The sequence below is a fragment of the Geospiza fortis genome, unplaced genomic scaffold (assembly GCF_000277835.1).
Source record: "Geospiza fortis unplaced genomic scaffold, GeoFor_1.0 scaffold111, whole genome shotgun sequence".
Taxonomy (NCBI): domain Eukaryota; kingdom Metazoa; phylum Chordata; class Aves; order Passeriformes; family Thraupidae; genus Geospiza; species Geospiza fortis.
In genome coordinates, this window is record NW_005054321.1 from 7,860,606 (window position 1) to 7,878,083 (window position 17,478).

Sequence of the window (17,478 nt, forward strand, 5' to 3'; positions counted from 1 at the left end):
AGACCAGGCCATCTTTCTTATGGACATTGGTCAGAGTTAAGGATGTGCAGCTAAGCTTTTTTTAACTGCAGACCTAAGGCAGTTATTTTTAATTATCCAGATTACGAGCTCATCATTTATAAATGAGTTAAGTATTTTTAGTTCTCCTGATTTTACACCACCTACTCACAGAGCTTTCTTGCTCTCACATATCTGTGTGGACTTCTTGTAACAAATCAAAAAAGATGATGTTAGAACTCAGTCAAGAGATCCTGCAGCTGTAAGTGACAGCTCTGGGAAATTCTTGACTGGGCATGTTAAGTGGAAACAAAGCATGCCAATAAAATGCTGGAGCTCATCTGGAAGGATGTTGCAGTCAAAGAATCATTTTCCTGTTACATTTTTTTCTTCCATGCCTTGAATCTGGTGCACGATCCGAGTTTCTGCATCTCAAGGGCATGAGGATTAGGGGAAATGGCAAGGAAAGTGACCAGCATAACTTATGGATTGGAGAAGCTTCTGTATGAGAAGGAACTAGAAAGCTGAGGCTCTTCTGGCTGAAGACAAAGCTGAAGGGGGGATATGATGAGGACTGAGTCTTGAGGAAGTGCTGGGTTGTGACTGCAGAGCAGTTACTGATTCCACAACACCAGAACTGCCTGACATCCACTGAAACCAGCAGAGGATCTTTTAAAAGCACAAAAAAAAGAAAGAATTGCTTTGGTGGGGTGTCCCAAACTTCTGACACTGCTGCTAGAGGAGACTGTGAAACAGGCCATGAGCAGCACCCAGAGGGAACTTGAACATCTCTGTTCTGAGTGTCAGTGCTGGGGGAGTGAGTGGGAAATTAACTACAAATAGTATCTGGGCTTGTGTATTCTCTTGAAATAGCATCTCTGACTGTCACTGGTGGAATAGATGTATGACAGATCTAGCACAGCAGGACATTTCTAATGAGCTTATGCTCTTATACAGAGATGGCTTATTTATTTTGACTTCTGAAGAAAACCAGGGAAATTTTCAGCTAAATGGAGGAATATTGGGGAGAATTTCAGGCAGATTTGATGACTTCAAATAAAAGCTTAGTATTGAAAAAATCAGGCATCTTTAAAAATCTTGTTACCTCCTAACAAACATTCTACATAGAATACATTTCATTTTTAATCATAGAACCACAGAGTAACTGGGGTTGTCAGAGACCTCTGGAGGCCTCTCAATGCAGGGTCAGCTTCAAAGTTAGATCAAGCTGCCCATTATCCCTCTGTAGTACACCTCTGAGAAGTCTGGCTCCATCTTGTCTGTAATGCTCCTTTTAGGAATATAATAATTCAGTGAGCTGTATAAGAGTGATGTGAATTTTTTTCCATGTGTATTTCAGCAATGGGCTATAACCTTGCATTAATACAACTGTCCTGTGTGTGGATGTATTTCCTATGAGTGTTCCTTTCTCATCTCTTTTCCCTGTGGGACAGTCTCTGCATAAGTGTTGAGTGAATAACTAAATTCCTTGGAAAATGCACACACCATCTTACAGCAAACTCCTATGGTAACATAAAGGGGAACCTCAGTTCTCACAACTGCTTCCTCTTTTCTCCCAGACTTCTGCTAAAAAAGTGGTGAGAAAGCAAAGCCTGATTCTGATTTGCTCTGTGCTTTCCTCCTCCTTGTCCTGGAAATGTGTTCAATGTGCCCCAGCTGGTTCATAACATACATGGGAGGCAATACTACCAAAGCTGTCCTTTCAAATAATGCCCTGACAAGGGAGAAGTGGAGCTGCAGCATCCCAGGATCTTGACAGGATATCAGTGTGAAAAGGAGTCTGAGGCAGCTGTAGGAAGGGGAACACGCCAGCTAACCACAGATCACTTCTCTTGCGTGTAGGGTGTGATGGTGGCTGGCTTTTGAGTAAAACAGGCAAAGAGAGGACTTTTTATGATTGTCCCCTGTAAAAGCACTCATGCAGACTTCTGGAGACAGGACAGCATTGTCCCAAGGACTGTGGGAAAAGGCATCAATTGCTGTGTGCTGTGGGTCCCATTAGCCACTGCTGGGTGGAGTGAGAAGCAGGTACTCCTGACCCTAAAGTCCTGCTTTCTATGGCCAGGGATTCTGCAGGGAGCCACCACCATGGCAGAATTCATACATTCTTCTGTGATCATAAGACAGCCATTACTTCAACATTTTACAGTCTCTGGGCACTGTGTCTGAATAAATTCCATGAGGATCATTATATAGGGCCCAATTGCACAGGAAATTGAAAGTGGGGGAACAAAAGCACTGTAGGCAGCTAAGCTGGGTAACAAGAGTAGTGAGGCAGGATTTGATGGATGCTAACACTGAATCAGGCAGGATTCATCCTTTGAGGGTTCATACCCAGTCTGTCAGTGTGCCTGAAATGCTGTATCACCACACAGTGTTTGCTGCTGGATCATGCTTGCTGGATCTCTAGCTCTATGGAGAAATCCCACTTGCTGAAGCAGAGGGTGGGACATGGCTTTGAGGAATGTGGAGGTCTTGCAGAAGCAACTGTGACCCTCCTAAAGTGGCCACTTGCATTCACTGCATGCAGAGTGGTGGTGCTGGAAGCAATAATGCTTAGCACTGACACAGCACTTCACCCAAACATTGGGTAATTAATCTGCAAAGCAGCAGGAGATGCTCTTTGCAACTGGGTCTGTAAGCACAACTAAAGGACTGGAGTGGAGAGAGCTATTAAAAACCATGCTGACATCCAAATTGTCCCTTGGCAACTAAAAAAAAAGCCTCCAAAACCTACCACATCCTCTTTGTTTTATTAGTCCTCTTAATATTCAAATGAAGAGAGACTTTTCCAAAGTTTGTCCTGCCTAGCTCACAGAAGTTTGGCAGACTTCAAAGGATCTGCAACAATTTATTGTGGTTCCCACTCCAGTGATTTTGTGACAATGAATGCATATTCTATCTGGAGAGTAGTTAACTTCTAAAAATTACAGTTAGCAGAACACTGTAAATTACCTGGGTTTATAGATTTACCCCTTCCCTCCCTTAGGTCTTTGTCATATAGAAGTTTGGAAACAGGATTTCTTTTGCTACTTTTGAGTTAATTTTCCAGTTGGTGAGCACTGAGGGCTTTTTTCCCCTCCCCCAGTGAAGCTGCAGAAGCAGGGCCGTGGGAGGAAGGAAAGAGAGTTTTGTGGTTACGTCTCAGATTTGGAACCTTGGATGTCAGAGCTCTGCTGCCAGTCCTGTCTGTTTCCATGTGACTCCAAGCAAACCATGTAGCTTGTTTTCCAAATTGTGCTGTAGCACTTGGTGCACCAAGTGGCTGCATTCTCTGACTGGTATCAAACAGATGATTTTCATTCTTTTAATATAATTTTTTTCCAAATGACCCCACCCATGCTTTAAAGGGAAAGCATGCAGGGAGGGTAATTGTTTGGCCCCTATGTAAATGTTGGCTTCTCATCCTGAGGAGAGTCTGAGGTTTAATTCTCAGGGGTAAAATCCAGACTGTTTTAGGTCATGCTCAGAATTCATAGGACATGGGTGATTGCAATTGTGCCAAGGGAGGCAGCTGTGGCAGCCCTTGGTTTGGGTACTCCAGCTTTTTGTGCCATGTGGTCAGGCATGGAGAACCATGTCAAGGTGTAAGGTTTCTCTTTGGGTTTTGATTCTTAATATCTTCTGCAGCTTATCTGTTTTTTTTTTTTTGGTTTTTTTTTTTTTCAGCTCTACCCTGAACGTGTATTTTCCTTCTATGTGTACTCATTACAGCTTTGTTGAACTAGTGAAGCCTTTTGAACACCCTTACCTGGGGAGGGTATTTAGACATTCTAGTGATCCTAAGTTAGTCCCTTTAGATCCCTTGGTGTTGCCATAATTTCCCAAATTTACCTCTAATTTATCAAAATTCCTTATTGCAGCTGTAATGATTTTTGTCACATATACCAGCTAGCAGAATAATTCAGAAGTGGCTGCTTCCTCCTTTAATCACCAGTCTTGAAGTGGAAAGATGTCTTCCCAAAGGATTTCCCAGTAAAAAATAAGGGGTAGTAAAGCACAAAGTGCTGCATGGACCATTATGAATGCCCCAGCCATTTAACTGACAGCTCTTGATGTGGCTGAGAGGAGTCAGAGAGCTGCATAAAAAGATTGAGATACTGAAGGAGATACTGAGAAATGATTATTGACTATGGAGGGAGAAAGAAGATGGAGACCAGCTGGGATCATGGTCAAGATGCCAGTGTGGATGTGTGTTTGGGCAGACAGTGAAGCACAGGCAAAGGACCTTGGGTTTTTTGGTGGTTTTTTTTTTTTTTTTTTTTTTTTTTTTTTTGTTTTTTTTTTTTTTTTTTTTTTTTTTTTTTTTTGTTTTTTTTTTTTTTTTTGTTTGCTTTTTTGTATGTGTTTTGGGTTTTGTTTTTTTTTGGGGGTTTTGTGGAAATTAGTGCAAGTGCACTTGAAAACCTGACCCCAGACTGTTGGTGAGAGAACTGGGACAGGCTCAGCTGGGTGCAGCAAGGAGGGGTATAGACAGGTGAGGCACAAACTGGACGGGTTTTTCTTTGCTCCTCCTGCTCTTTTTGCCTTGTTCCATAGTGCATCCAGGACTGTGACTGTTTCCACAGTCCTGCTCCCCACGGGGACAGAGCTACATTCCTGGATTTGTTTTGATGGGCTTCCTTGATGTCCTTAAGTGGGTTGATCCCATGCCTGTAAAGTTCTCCTTTTCTGTCACTCACTGTTTCTTTAAGAAAGAAACCTCTGTGGTTGCCATGGAAAGCCCTGCATGTCTCATGAGACTGAACCACAGAATATATAGTGCAGCCACAGAAAATATCTGGAAATATGTTTGCTGGAGAGCTGCAGTCCTCAGGAGTTTGGCAGCCTTGTAAATGGAGATGCCCCAGCTGGGAAAGGGAATTTCTTTTCCCCAGGCAGCTAAAGTGGGCATGGGGATTTGATGGTGCTTCTGTTAGGCGGGGCAGGGGACACCTGGGGAGCAGCTCAGGGATGTTGGGGTGCCCACTACAGTCACTGCAGTGGAGGGAGCTGGTGGCAGGGCAAGCACAGGGCTGGAGTGGGAGCCACTGGAGCCTCTGCATCCTGCTCCTCTGCCCTGGCAGCCTGTGGGGCTGACACAAACATGCACACAAACAGCACAAGCCCTGCTGCTCCAACAGCTCGCTAAAGAACTGGTTCCCACACCTTCCTCTGATCTAAAAACCACAGTTTCCACTCATGCCTGCTGCCAAAACCTACAAGCTCCCCCTCAACTTCCTTAACACAATGCCCTACTTCATGCTAAAATGAAACTTGGAAGTGAAAATCAATTGGGATGAATATTGAATTAAAGATAGTACATTGATTGAACTACCAATTCTCATTTATTTATTTTTTAAAGGGCCCATTAAGAATGCCTCAATCAATGATAAGTTTACTGGGTCTGGAATAGAACTGAGGCCAAGTACAACTTTAAAGGCTCTCTCTATCTCTGCAAATTTTGAAAATTTTTTTAAAGTGAACTTTACTGGCTCATTTTTCCAATCCCAGAGCTAAATGAAAAAGTTTGGACATTAAAAACAAACAAACAAAAAACCCAAACAAAACCAAAAGCCAAACATTCACATTTCAGCAAAAGCTTTTTCTAAGGACAGGTTAATTGATATTCTGATGTCCTTGTGCTCAGTGGCAACCAAGATGTCACTTTAATACACAAATTTGCCCAATAACAGTTTGGGGATACTGAATGCTCTCTTGACTTGTGACCAGGAGTCACAGGACTCACAGGACTCAGGGATGAAAACAAATTTTCAGTCTTCTCCCATCCCTACAGTGAGGATGAAAACAAATTTTCAGTCTTCTTCCATCCTTACAGGCTACCACTGACCATGCTGGGCTTCAGGTTACCAAACATTTCCACTATATGTCTCTGTTTTTAAAATACAGTAGTTGTTATTGAGAGTCTTTCAAAATCAACATTTTCTAAGGTAGTCTTAACTAAGGTAGTTCTGCTGTTCCCAGGAGGGAGGCTGGGGACACATTGCACAACCTGTGCTCACTTTGCACAGGTATCCAGCTCCTGGAAATTGCTCCAGATGTCTCATGTACCCAAAGATGGTGAAGCATGTGCCCCACAGGGGACAGCTTGGTGGGTCTGAATGGAACAGGATTGCTCAGAAATAAAACAGCTCCCTAGTTCTGCAGGGCTCAATGCTCTTTGCACAGGCTGCAAAACTCCATGTGCAAAAAAGCCAGGCACAGGGGTGTAGGGGAGTCACTGAAATGAATTGTAGAAACTGATAAAGTCCCTTTTACTGTGTTTATTGCTTATCTTAAGCCAGTTGCTGGGCCTTTCATGCACACAGGAAGGTCATGTTGTCGTTTAGCATCTCTTCAGCACTTGTCAGCTGCTGCCTAATTTCACCTCAAGAGTAGGAAATGCTCTGGTGAAAGCAAACTTGTCTCACTCTCCAGCCAAGCTGGCAGGGCTTTCTGCTGGTGCTTCTGTCACACTCCCACACCCACATGGAGCTCATCCATGCTGTTGTTGCCCCTAAACTCCCTGCAGGCCCCCAAACCCCTCAAACTGCCTTGCAGCCCCCTCCTTGGCTCACAACCTGTCATCAGGCATGGTTGATCCAACTGAAACATGGAAGAGATGTTTCAATCTGCACCTTTAATTGCCCATTTTCTTTTCCAGACAGAGTCCCAATTTCTTCTTCAGGGCTTTCTGCCACCCTGACTTTCTGCAGGGTGGCACCCTGACACCCTGCAGATATTCCCAGTTAGACCTCAGCAGGTATGGCCTCACTCCTGGATCCATCCATGTCCAAGGCACAAATCTCTCTGCAAATCCCTTCCCGGTGCTTTCAGGTTGCTGCTCCAGGACCCTGCTGATCTGCATCAAGCTCTCTCCCAGCAGTGCATTTCTTTAATATTCACCAGAAAGCAGAGCTTTTGTGGGCATAGGAGAAAGGATAACAAAGCTTCTCTTGTAATGTTTAGTTCTACTGTTATGTGATGCCTCTCCTCTGGCCTGAGCCCAGCCTCACCAGCTGGAAAATGGGTGAGTGGACACAAAGGGGGCTGGACAATGCTTCCCCTGCAAGATCAGCTGGTGCAGTGACACAGCCATTTACTACCCTCAGTTTTTGGACAGTTTATGAAAGAAGGGGTGCTTGGAGGTTGCCTTTTTTGCTTTCAGTTTACAATTTTCAATTTCTAAGAAGTTTCACTGACAAAATACATCTTGCTAAACTTGGTAATACGACTACCTGGATAATGCCTGCAAACTATTCTCAGAAAAGTGTTAGTGTTAGTTTACCAAGAAAATGAAACAATGCAAATATTTTTCAAATAATATCATCAAATTCTATGCAATGGCTCTGCAGAGAGAATCTCTTTTGTGTTTGAGGCCAAAGATTTGTCACACAAAACAATTGGTGGATAGAGATACAGATACACTCAGCATGATGCACAAGTTTGCTTTTTGCTGCTACAGGCTCAGGCTGGATAATTTTGCAAATTATGTCTTTTCCTTGTTTGACATTTCCAAATAAATCCCCTCCCTGCCTACACCCTCTGGATTTGAGGGTGCTCATGGCCACCACATGTAGATCAGAGATTTCTCCTGCTGAAAGCCTTTTGCTGCTGGTTGGCAGTGAAAGCCCTCACATCAACTTGCAAGCCACAGTCTCCTTTCAGTAGCCCTGGTAACATCTCAGTGCTCCCAGCAGTAACTTGGGCTGTCCCTCTCCAGGCTGGGCAACAGCATTACCAGAGGGAGGCATGCTGCACAGTGGAATTCAGCAAAAGCGCTCCATATGTTTTATGCAAAAGAAAACATTACTTTTGGCACCACATTTTGCACCAGAAGCCAATTGCCACCAGAATACAGATGCAGGACTTGCCAGAACAAACCTAATTGCAATACTTCGGAGGTGTTTTGTATTTTTCTTCCTAATTGTGTCCAGGTGTGTTGAATTGTTTGAGGGAAATTCATAGTGTTGAGAAACACAAAAGGTTTAGCTAATGATGGCAGCAATATATTTGCTGATCCTGGATGTCTGAATTAATTTTTTGCTTTGTTGGTTTCATAAATCTAAATAAACAACATTACGTGTAACAGCTAGTTCTGAGATGCTTACTGTTGGAATTTATGGATTTATATATATTAATTAATGGATTATTTTTGAGTAAGCACTAATAGGTAGAAGAAAAAATAAGGGAAAATAAGGTAAAGATTATATGAACATTTTCCAAATATTTAAAAATCAGGCTTTCAATCAAATCCAAATATTTTTAAGAATTTTGATCCATAAAGCATTTTCACTATTTTTACTCTTCATCTTGTTTCAATATATTTTTATGAGTTCCTGAAAGTATTGAAGTGAAAGTTTTATTTTATCAGTTGTAACTTTTATTACAAATGGGATAACTGTGTGAAGGTGTATACTGCAAATAGACATATTCCTCCAAAATCCCCCTATAGTAGTTCTTCATTTACAACATTGAGATAACCACAGTCTTTTCCCATTATCAAATATTTTGTGATTTGCCAGCGCACACAGAACTCAACCTAAGAACAGAAAAGTACTTCTCCTACCAGCAATGCCTGGAGAATAAAGAAAAGAAAATGCTGTAGGATGGGCAAAAAGGAATAGCCAAGGGAAATGTGGAAGGTAGCTGGGTTCTTTATTTGTGGGTGGATACACAGAGACTGTGCACACGCAGGCATTTTTCACATCTGTTAAATCATGTGAAAAACTCACTGAGCTCATTTTAGTGTCATTTGCTAACAAAAATGCATGTGTGTGCATCTCCCTAGGATGGTCTCTTTGGGTATTGGGGACCCCTTCGAAGACAGTTCCTAAATCTATTAAATACCCATTGTGGTTTTTAAATGGATGACACTCTTTATTTATCTGCGAAATTCTGCTTGCAGGTGAGGGTGAAATTCAAGGTGGCCCCACACGTGGACATTGGCTTTATCTCAGAAACAGTCCTGCTCACCAAAAAGCAAAACAAGACAAAATCAAGCAGTTCCAACATTAAGACCCTGAATATAGAGGGCTGGAACAGAAAAATATTATTAAAGGCAGTGAGTGACTTCTGTTTCCTCACCCATTGGTGTGGGTTTTGCTGGATGCTGTGGGCAGAGAAATTGATTGTAAATAAAGCAATGGGCTTCAGCAGAGAGGTGGGTAATTGCCAGTGGAGTCTCAATTATCTTGTTTCACAAAATAGGCTATGTTACCACAGGGAAGCAAGAAGGAGGAAAATTGCAGACAAAGCCAGTTAAAAGTCTTGTTTGGGCAGAGAGATCCTCTGGCTGCATTGCTCCCATCACCCACTGCTGGGACACAGTGAGTTGGATGCCAGGAAGGGGATTTCACTCCATGCAGTGGCAGGGAGGTGGCACATTGCCAGCTGATACCACCCTGGGTTTTGTACTTGAATTTTCAAGGTGGGAAATCCAAGTTGCTGAGAGACTGTAGCACCCTGGCACGCTGCTGCAAGACAGACCCCAGGCAAAGTGAGCTAATGTTGTGGTAACAACTATTTCCTGTTATTTTGGCATTGGTTCATTTTATCTTTCTGAAGCATTCACTGGGATAAAAAGCAATTTCACCTTCTTTAAACCACAGAGAGAGGCAGGAGAGCACAGAGACTGCAGTCCCACTGTGGACACTGTGCATTCACCCATCACCCAGCAGCACTCCCTTCCACTGAGACCAAGGGTAGGAAAACAAGACTGAGAATAATTTTTCCAAGGAATTAGCTGGGTGCTTACCATGAAGTTCAGACTGGCTCTGTATTTTTATGCTGAGATTCAGCCTGAATTTGGGATGACAGAGGTCTGTCATCAAGTTAAGCAGTGATCATTTTTTCCAATCTGAAGCCTGCCAGGATGAAGTCAACTTGCCCACAGGTTTTGAAAAAATTTGAGATGGTAGATTGAGGTTTTATCACGTAAGTGTTTTGTATTATGAAGTTGCAGTGGTCTTTATTTGACAATGGGTGTCCTAAAGCTGGATTTATGGTATGGCCATAAATGCTTTCAGTGATTTCAGTGTCACTGGTAGTTTCTCCTTGTAATTCACAAAGATTTTGTTTTTTTCTAAAGCTGAATCAAATCTATAGCCCAAGTAAAAGACAATCACTTTCAGCTTGGTAGCTCTTACCATAGAGTCTCTAGCTGACTTGGAAGATGAATTTCAAACTGACTATTTCAGGATTATGTTTCGTAGAAGCTGTGTTAGGAGGATGTAAGCCTGTGACAATAATTTCTATGGCAAGGTGAAAAGTTTTCAATTGCAAGTCTGCCTTTGCTATATTTCTGTCATTAAGTCACTTAAAAAGACAAGCAAAATATTGCCTCTAATTTTTCTTAAATACAGTTGGTGCATTTATCACAACATTTTGCCTTTTCCTCTTGTTTGATTTCATTCCACATCTCTCTTGGTTGCGTGGGTTTCTGCTTTTCTATGGGCTGTCCTTTGACTAGTGCTGTTGCAAAACTCCAGCTCATTTGTCCTTCAAGAATATGCAGTGATGTGGGTTTTTTTTTTGTTTGTTTTAGTCCTTTCTTATTCAAATAATAATTTCATTTCAATTTTCACAAGAAAACTCTATAGGAAAATAATACAAACCCACTTGCCTCCCATGTTTCCTTGAAGAGGCTAAAATATTGTGATATTTCAGCAGATGATACCATGGTAACATCAAGGAGGATGCTGGGACCTAGGCAGGCTGAGAGAGATCATATAATTCTCACTCTGGATCAGTCTTTGGTGATCTTTGTTTCCAAAGAGCATCACAGGGGTGGCCATTGAGTTACCAAAGCTGGTGGTGGAGCCCTGCTGGTGTAAAGGTACAGACAATGGCTCAGGAAAATGTGTTCCCCTAGGTGGTGTGTGAGCCACCTTGCAGATCCACACTCTACCTCCAGAAAGCTCCTGTGATGTCTCCTTACCAGCTGTGCAGACAACAAGAAGCACAGAAGGAAGGATATCACAGAAAACCAAAGTAGAAGTATCCATGGAAACATGAGTTCTTATTGACAGCGTCAGCAGGTGAGAGAAAACCACCCTGATGAGACATGCACACATTTTTGAGACTGGCAGACGCTCCTCAGGACACATCTTCATGTTTTGTCCTGTATTTCACAAATCCCTGAGGATATCAAGTTTTCTCTGTCACCCACACAGGGTAGAGCAGATTGGATCAGTGCTTTCCTTGCCTTTTTTTTTCATGTTTTATCACCAGTTATTTGAGAATATTTTGAGAAGGGCTAATGTACATAGTGCTGTTCAGACTTAGCATCCAGGGTGTGAAGGCAAACAGCCTGGATAGTAACTGACTTGTCAAAACCAGTCTGCAATAATTCTGTGTGTGTGCAATTTGGATGTTCAGATCCAGATCCTGTCTTTTACCCCTTTAGCAGTGCCCAAGTAAAACTATGCAATATTGTCTTAAAGAGAGGGCCAGGCCTGGGGTGCTGAGGTCACTGGAGGCGGGAGAACAGGAAGTGTTGGTCTCTGGAGTGACTGTCTGTAACCCTCCTCCCCTCTTCCTTTCCCTTGTCCCAGTGACTCCAGAAAACGTGGTGCAAATGGTAAAGAAAAGTTATGAGACTTAGGGAGCTGCCATCTACTACGGCTCTGGGACCCTCAGCAACATTAAATGAGAATAAACTCAAAATGCCAACAGAACAGAGATATCTCGTTGTTACCCTCCCCTAGATATGTTTTTTGAGAGCAGATTTTCTCTGCACAGAAGACAGGAAAACCAAATGCCAACCCACTGGACAAAACAATCTTTCAGATGAGCCTGGAGAGCTTCAGAGATGAAGATCACCCTTGTCCTCCCGGTGCAGGTGGGGATCTCTGAGAGCTACAGGCTGTGAAGTGGCGGCAAGGTTGAGCCCTGTGGGACAGACCCCAGTTCTAAAGAGCTGATGGGGGGCATGTGAGGGAGCAGTGCCAGACTGGGCTGGGGAAAAACAAGCTGTGTCTTGCAATCACATCTTAATAGCTGGGGTCTGGTGACTCTGACTTCAAATGACATTTTGAAAGCAAGTAATTACCTCATGATCTGAAATGATGCACCTAAATCCCTCTCCTGCCTTCAGGCTTATTGATATTTATTTCTTGATGCTGGATTGAGTGTTAACAAAATCTCTCTTGTGTTCAAGAAGGTCTGAGCTTGCTTTGCAGCCTTCTCCTCAGCTGAGTCTCCTGTCTGACATGGCTAATGATGCAGTTACTTTGGGATGTCCTGCCATCTCCCAGGCTTGGTTGAGAGTGGCCTCAGAGGATGCACACAGAGGCACAAGCAGAGAGTGAGCCCAAGCAAAATTTTCTTCTGAAAATCCAGGGGTAGTTGTTAAACTGAACTGGATGATAGCAGCAGTGCCAAAGCCCACTGGCTCTGCCAGTTTGCTCAGGAAAATGCAACCAAAAACTGATTGTTAATGGGGAAACTAATGGATAAAACCAGACTGAATGTATGGATGGAGAGAGTGATAATGTAGGGGCAGGGCAGGGAAGGGCAGATTGGGGAGGGAGACTCTGCTCTTGGACTGCCACCATCTCCATGGCACATCTTGCTCTCTCCTTGAGGCCCAGTGGGCCCCAAAAGCCAACAAACCAGGGCATGAGAAACTCGTGGCTGTTATATATAAATAAATGATATGAAAGAAGGTTATGAGCTCACATTGGACAGAGAGAAGGTGCATGCACCAGGAGGGAGAGCAGAGTTGAATGCAGGAAGGCAGGAGGACAAAGCTGTGAGACCTGGCAAGGGCTCGTGCATCAAACTGCTTTCTTTCTTCACTGTTCATATGACAAAAATGTGAATGACACAAAAAGGACACCACCTGGGGTAGTGTCCTGATCTGTGCTTTGCACTTTGGAAAACATTTCCTTTTGGAGTTGGGAGGGGGATGGAGAAGGCTGGGAGGTATTAATTTCTCTACAGTGGAATGATAGTTGCCACTCACTGGAATAGTAGTGACCAAGTGCTCCTTGGGCTCAGTAAAGGAATGCACCTTACAATGGGGAAATAATTTGCCGGAAAAATGACAAACCCATGGACAAGGCAGTGTCTGGGACAACTTTTCAGCTATGGCACTAAGAGAAAGCATGCATGACAATCAATATGACATCCTTTATCGTTGTGTGACCCAGAAAATCTGAAAATATAGAGAGGAAGAAATGTAATGGAGACAAAAAATAGCACTGATTTTGGAGATACTCATTAGAGGTGACTTTTGATAATTTTGAACTGCAGATAGGCCTGTGCTTACTGGAGTGATAGCAGAGGGTGCTTCGGGAGATACACACAGCTGCTTTCAGACCCATTTTCCAGTTCATGGTTCTCCTGTTTTCCTGTGGTGCTCAGAGGCCCATGTCACTGCTTTGGGAGCAGGTCTACTGTCTGAAGGACATGGAACTAGAAAAGCATTTATTTGCACAGGACAAGTGGCATCTGACTAATCTGTTCCAGTTCACAGGCTGCTGCTTCTTGCTGGATGTCTCTTCAAGCATCCTGGTTGTGCAGCTTGCAAATGGGTCCTAAGAGATCCTCTGGCCCTGGGCTGCATTTCCTCCCATGCTCAAGGTTACTTTGGGGCTCCAACTTGCTCCATCACCCACCAGCCAGCCAGATCAGCCACCGAATCTTTAATGCTGCAGTGATTTCAAAGGACCAGACCTTTGAGTGGCAGGATCTGGCCCTGTGGGAACAAAAGAACCTGATCCATCTTCTTTCCCTCAAGTCAGCTATGTTCTTGGCATCTTCACAGCCATCTTTACTGTGATTTTACATAGAGTGCTTACCCTCGTGCCTTGGGAAACTGATTTCACAACTGATCATTGTGGTGATAAAGCAAAGCAGAGCAGCCCTACCAATCCCCACTCCAAGGCTTTATGTGCTTTATGTGGGAGTTAAGAAGGGAGCAAGAAAATTTGTGGAAGAGATGTGGTGTGTGCAGAGAGGCTGAGGAAAGCTCTCTGCCTGAAATACAGGCACAGGGATTGCTTCTGTGCAGTTGCTGATCACACATTATTCTGACCAGGAGCAGCCAGGCGTTTCAGACAAGAAGAAATTTCTGCACTCGCATGTGCTGGGGCGAGATTTTTGTCAAGGGAAGGGTCAAGTTCCTGCCACATTTCAAACAAATTATGGGGATAGAAGCTCGTAGAAGTAACCCTGAGGACTAGAAAGGGCATTTCAAGCCCTTTTATCTCAGGGCACTAGAGGCTTGAGGGACTGTATTTCATAAGAGTTGTGCCAATTTCTTGAGGAGACATCTTATTTTTGTCAGAAGCCAGCCAGTCTGCACAGCACAACCATACCAGAGCCATACCTCTACTCTGTCTGCTGGACCCCAGCCCTGGCGCATTCCGAAGCCAAATGCCACATCTGGCTGTCTCCTCTCCCTCTCTGCTGTCTCCAAAATGGAAATGCTGGTCTTTCTTAAAAATAATGCTCTCATCCCCAGAATGCACATAGAAAGTGACAGCAGTGGTATAGATTGAGACAAACAGAGTAATTTATCGAGTCCCCTTATTGGAAATCTTTAATGAGAAGCAGCTGTTTCATTGATGACCATGAGCATGAGGTGCCTGGTGGGTGTGGGGTGTGGAGACCCTGGCCCCTGGCCCCGTGAGCAAAGACTGCAAGCAAACTGCCAGGCACGTCAGCACTCTGTCAAAACCAGAAAAATCCTGAGTTAGTCACAGCAGGAAGACAGACAGCAGCAACATCACAGCACACTGTTGCATCCAAGTGGTTGGTGACTCTTTCAGACTTGAAAGTCTTCCAGAGTGAAAAGCTGTACGCAGCAATGGTGCAAGCCCAGGACAAGGAAAGCAGATGTTCATGTCTCCTCCCCCATCCTTGTTCCCATGTGTTGACTAAGTAGGTTTTGTAAAGAAGAACATGCTGTAAATCAGAGCTGGGCAGGGTTTACCAGTTGGGTTAAATGTGGCTTTTAGGGTGCACAAGTGAGTGCTGTAATTTACACATAAGAAAACTACTGCTTTAAGCTTTTCCTGGATGACTGCTCTGGCATCTCAGTGGAATAGCTAGTACTTCCCTTAAGCAGGCCTTACTTTTTTACTGTATTTTTATGTAATCCACAATTTCTTGCATTACCTCTGCACAAGGTAACAGGATCCTGTGCACAGATCAGAGTCATCTGAGCAAGAAGATTCTCATCTGAAACTTGTTGAACCTGCCCATCTTGTCCCTTGTGCTCCACACATCCATGGCTCACAGTGGTATTTTTTGCAGGATCAAATGCTGTAATTTTGGTCTTTCAGCACCAAACTGGGCATGAGGCTGTGATTTTTGGGAAGGCCAGATTTAAACCAGAATTTGACAATGGATGTACACTTAGGATTTGTGCATCTGTCCCTCTCAAAATTAACAGCTTACATTGCACAATATGGTTTGCAGACAACTGAGTTCTGATTGTCTATGGATTTTGGAACAACAGGAAATATTCCCAAGCAACCTGAAGTGGCTGCTAAAAAAGCATTTTTAGTCATAGGTTGGTCAGGAAGTTGCTTCCTCTTTCACATATTACGTCAGGTCTGTAGGTTCCTGTTGAGCTGTGTCCCTCTGCTTCTTGGCCCTTCTCCAAAGTGCCCCAGCTCCAGCTCTGCAGCTCGAGGGGGAAAATCCCCCCATGAGAACAGGCAGGGATGAGCTCCACCAGGCTGCTCCTGGCTTCACACAAAGATCTTCCACAGCCTGAAATCCTGTTCTCACAGCAAACCTGTCCAGATGTGAGACTGGAAACCACAGTCTGGTCATGCAAATCATGGACTTGAAAAGGCTTCTTCCTTCTAGTACATTGACTCAATCACTTTATTAAGATTTATAATCCTGTAATGAATGTGTAATTAGCAGTTGAAAGACAACTTCATAAAATCGATGTACTCTAATGTACTTCATGTAATATACAGCCTTTTAGCTATATATTGATTTTCTTCCTTATGAATATTTTATCCCTTGTATTTCCCTTTTGCACAGTTTAATTAAGAAATTAGAAACTTTAAAAATTTGCTGTGGAAGGAAAACATTTTATTTGAGATAAAAGTGGCCTTGGAATCTTCCAGTATGCCTTTATTTTCTATGGCCCAACTACAAAAATACCCCCCTCCTGTTCTAATAGAAAAAGGTAATAATTAATTTACATATGTAACATAAAAAAAAAAATCAGACTAAATAAAGCCTGAATGAAAACATGCGGAGAATAATTTTTGTCAAAACAACTTTATTTTTAAAGTAATATATTTTCATAAACAACTGAGTAATATTAAATTTTAAATAAATACTTCAAAGTGGCTGGCATTAGGGTACACATCAAAACAAATTATTTTTTACCTGTTTTAATGAAAATTTTTGAAGTCTTTTTTCTTTCATTCCAAAATAAGAATTTGCTGCTGAGTCTCATGAAATGGGATATCTATTTCTATGCCCAATTTAGTTTACAAAACAATTTCTTTTATTTAAAACAGGCCAATAGAAATTTTTATTCATTATAGACATTTTGTTACACTTTAAACAAATTAACATAAATTTTCATTACAAATGCTCATCAGTGGTATTTTAAATTATGAATAAACATTCCTTTACAATCTTAATATCCTTCAAATTACAGGCATTGATGGAGAAATTAGGAAACCTTCTCTCTTGAGCTGGTTGCAAGCAATATCAGAGACACTGTCCACACTGACTTGGAAGTTATTGAGAAACAATAAAATGGGCCACTATTTTTTGAATAAACTATTTTAAAGTGGTTTTGTTTTGGGAATTTTTTCCAGTTTTTAAAGCCTGTTCAGAGCTGAGGCACCTGCCCACACACTGGTGTCTAATTTGGTCACCACCAACATGAGGATCAAGTATTTTGGCCTGCCAGAACAGAGCACTTTGGTGTCCTGGTGTTTTGTGCTGCCAGGTCTGAAGTTTGGGCGTGAATTCACAGGCTGGGCAGGATTCTGACAGTGGTGAGAGATGCTCCTTCACCCGGCAGGAACACCAGGCAGCTGCTGTGTGAGGAGTGGGTGCCTAAACCAGATGCAGGAATTGCTACATCCTGGGGACTGTCTGAGGCTGTTAACCACCTAAAGGATGGGTAAATTGAGGCTGTTTTGGGCTCAGCATCCTTCTCTGTTTTAGTGTCAGTATTTCAGTTTTTCCTCTGGGAAACAAATGAGTTGGTGAACATGAACTCTGAAGTGGTAGAAAAGTTGCCCAAGAGCCAGAGAGCACATCACCTGCAGACCTGCTGTGACCCTCAGCAGCAGCATCTAAAGTATCATGCTCTGTGAAAGAATAAAACATGCTTTTTTCCTCCAAACTGGGCATATGGGTAGAAATCCAGGTCTCCTCATGATGGGATCCTTCCTTCCGTCCCCAAAGAATTTCTGAAACATCAACCCCATCCCCTGCAGGAGTCCACCTAAATCCTGGCCCAAGCCCCAGAGTCTGCTGGGGGCTGCT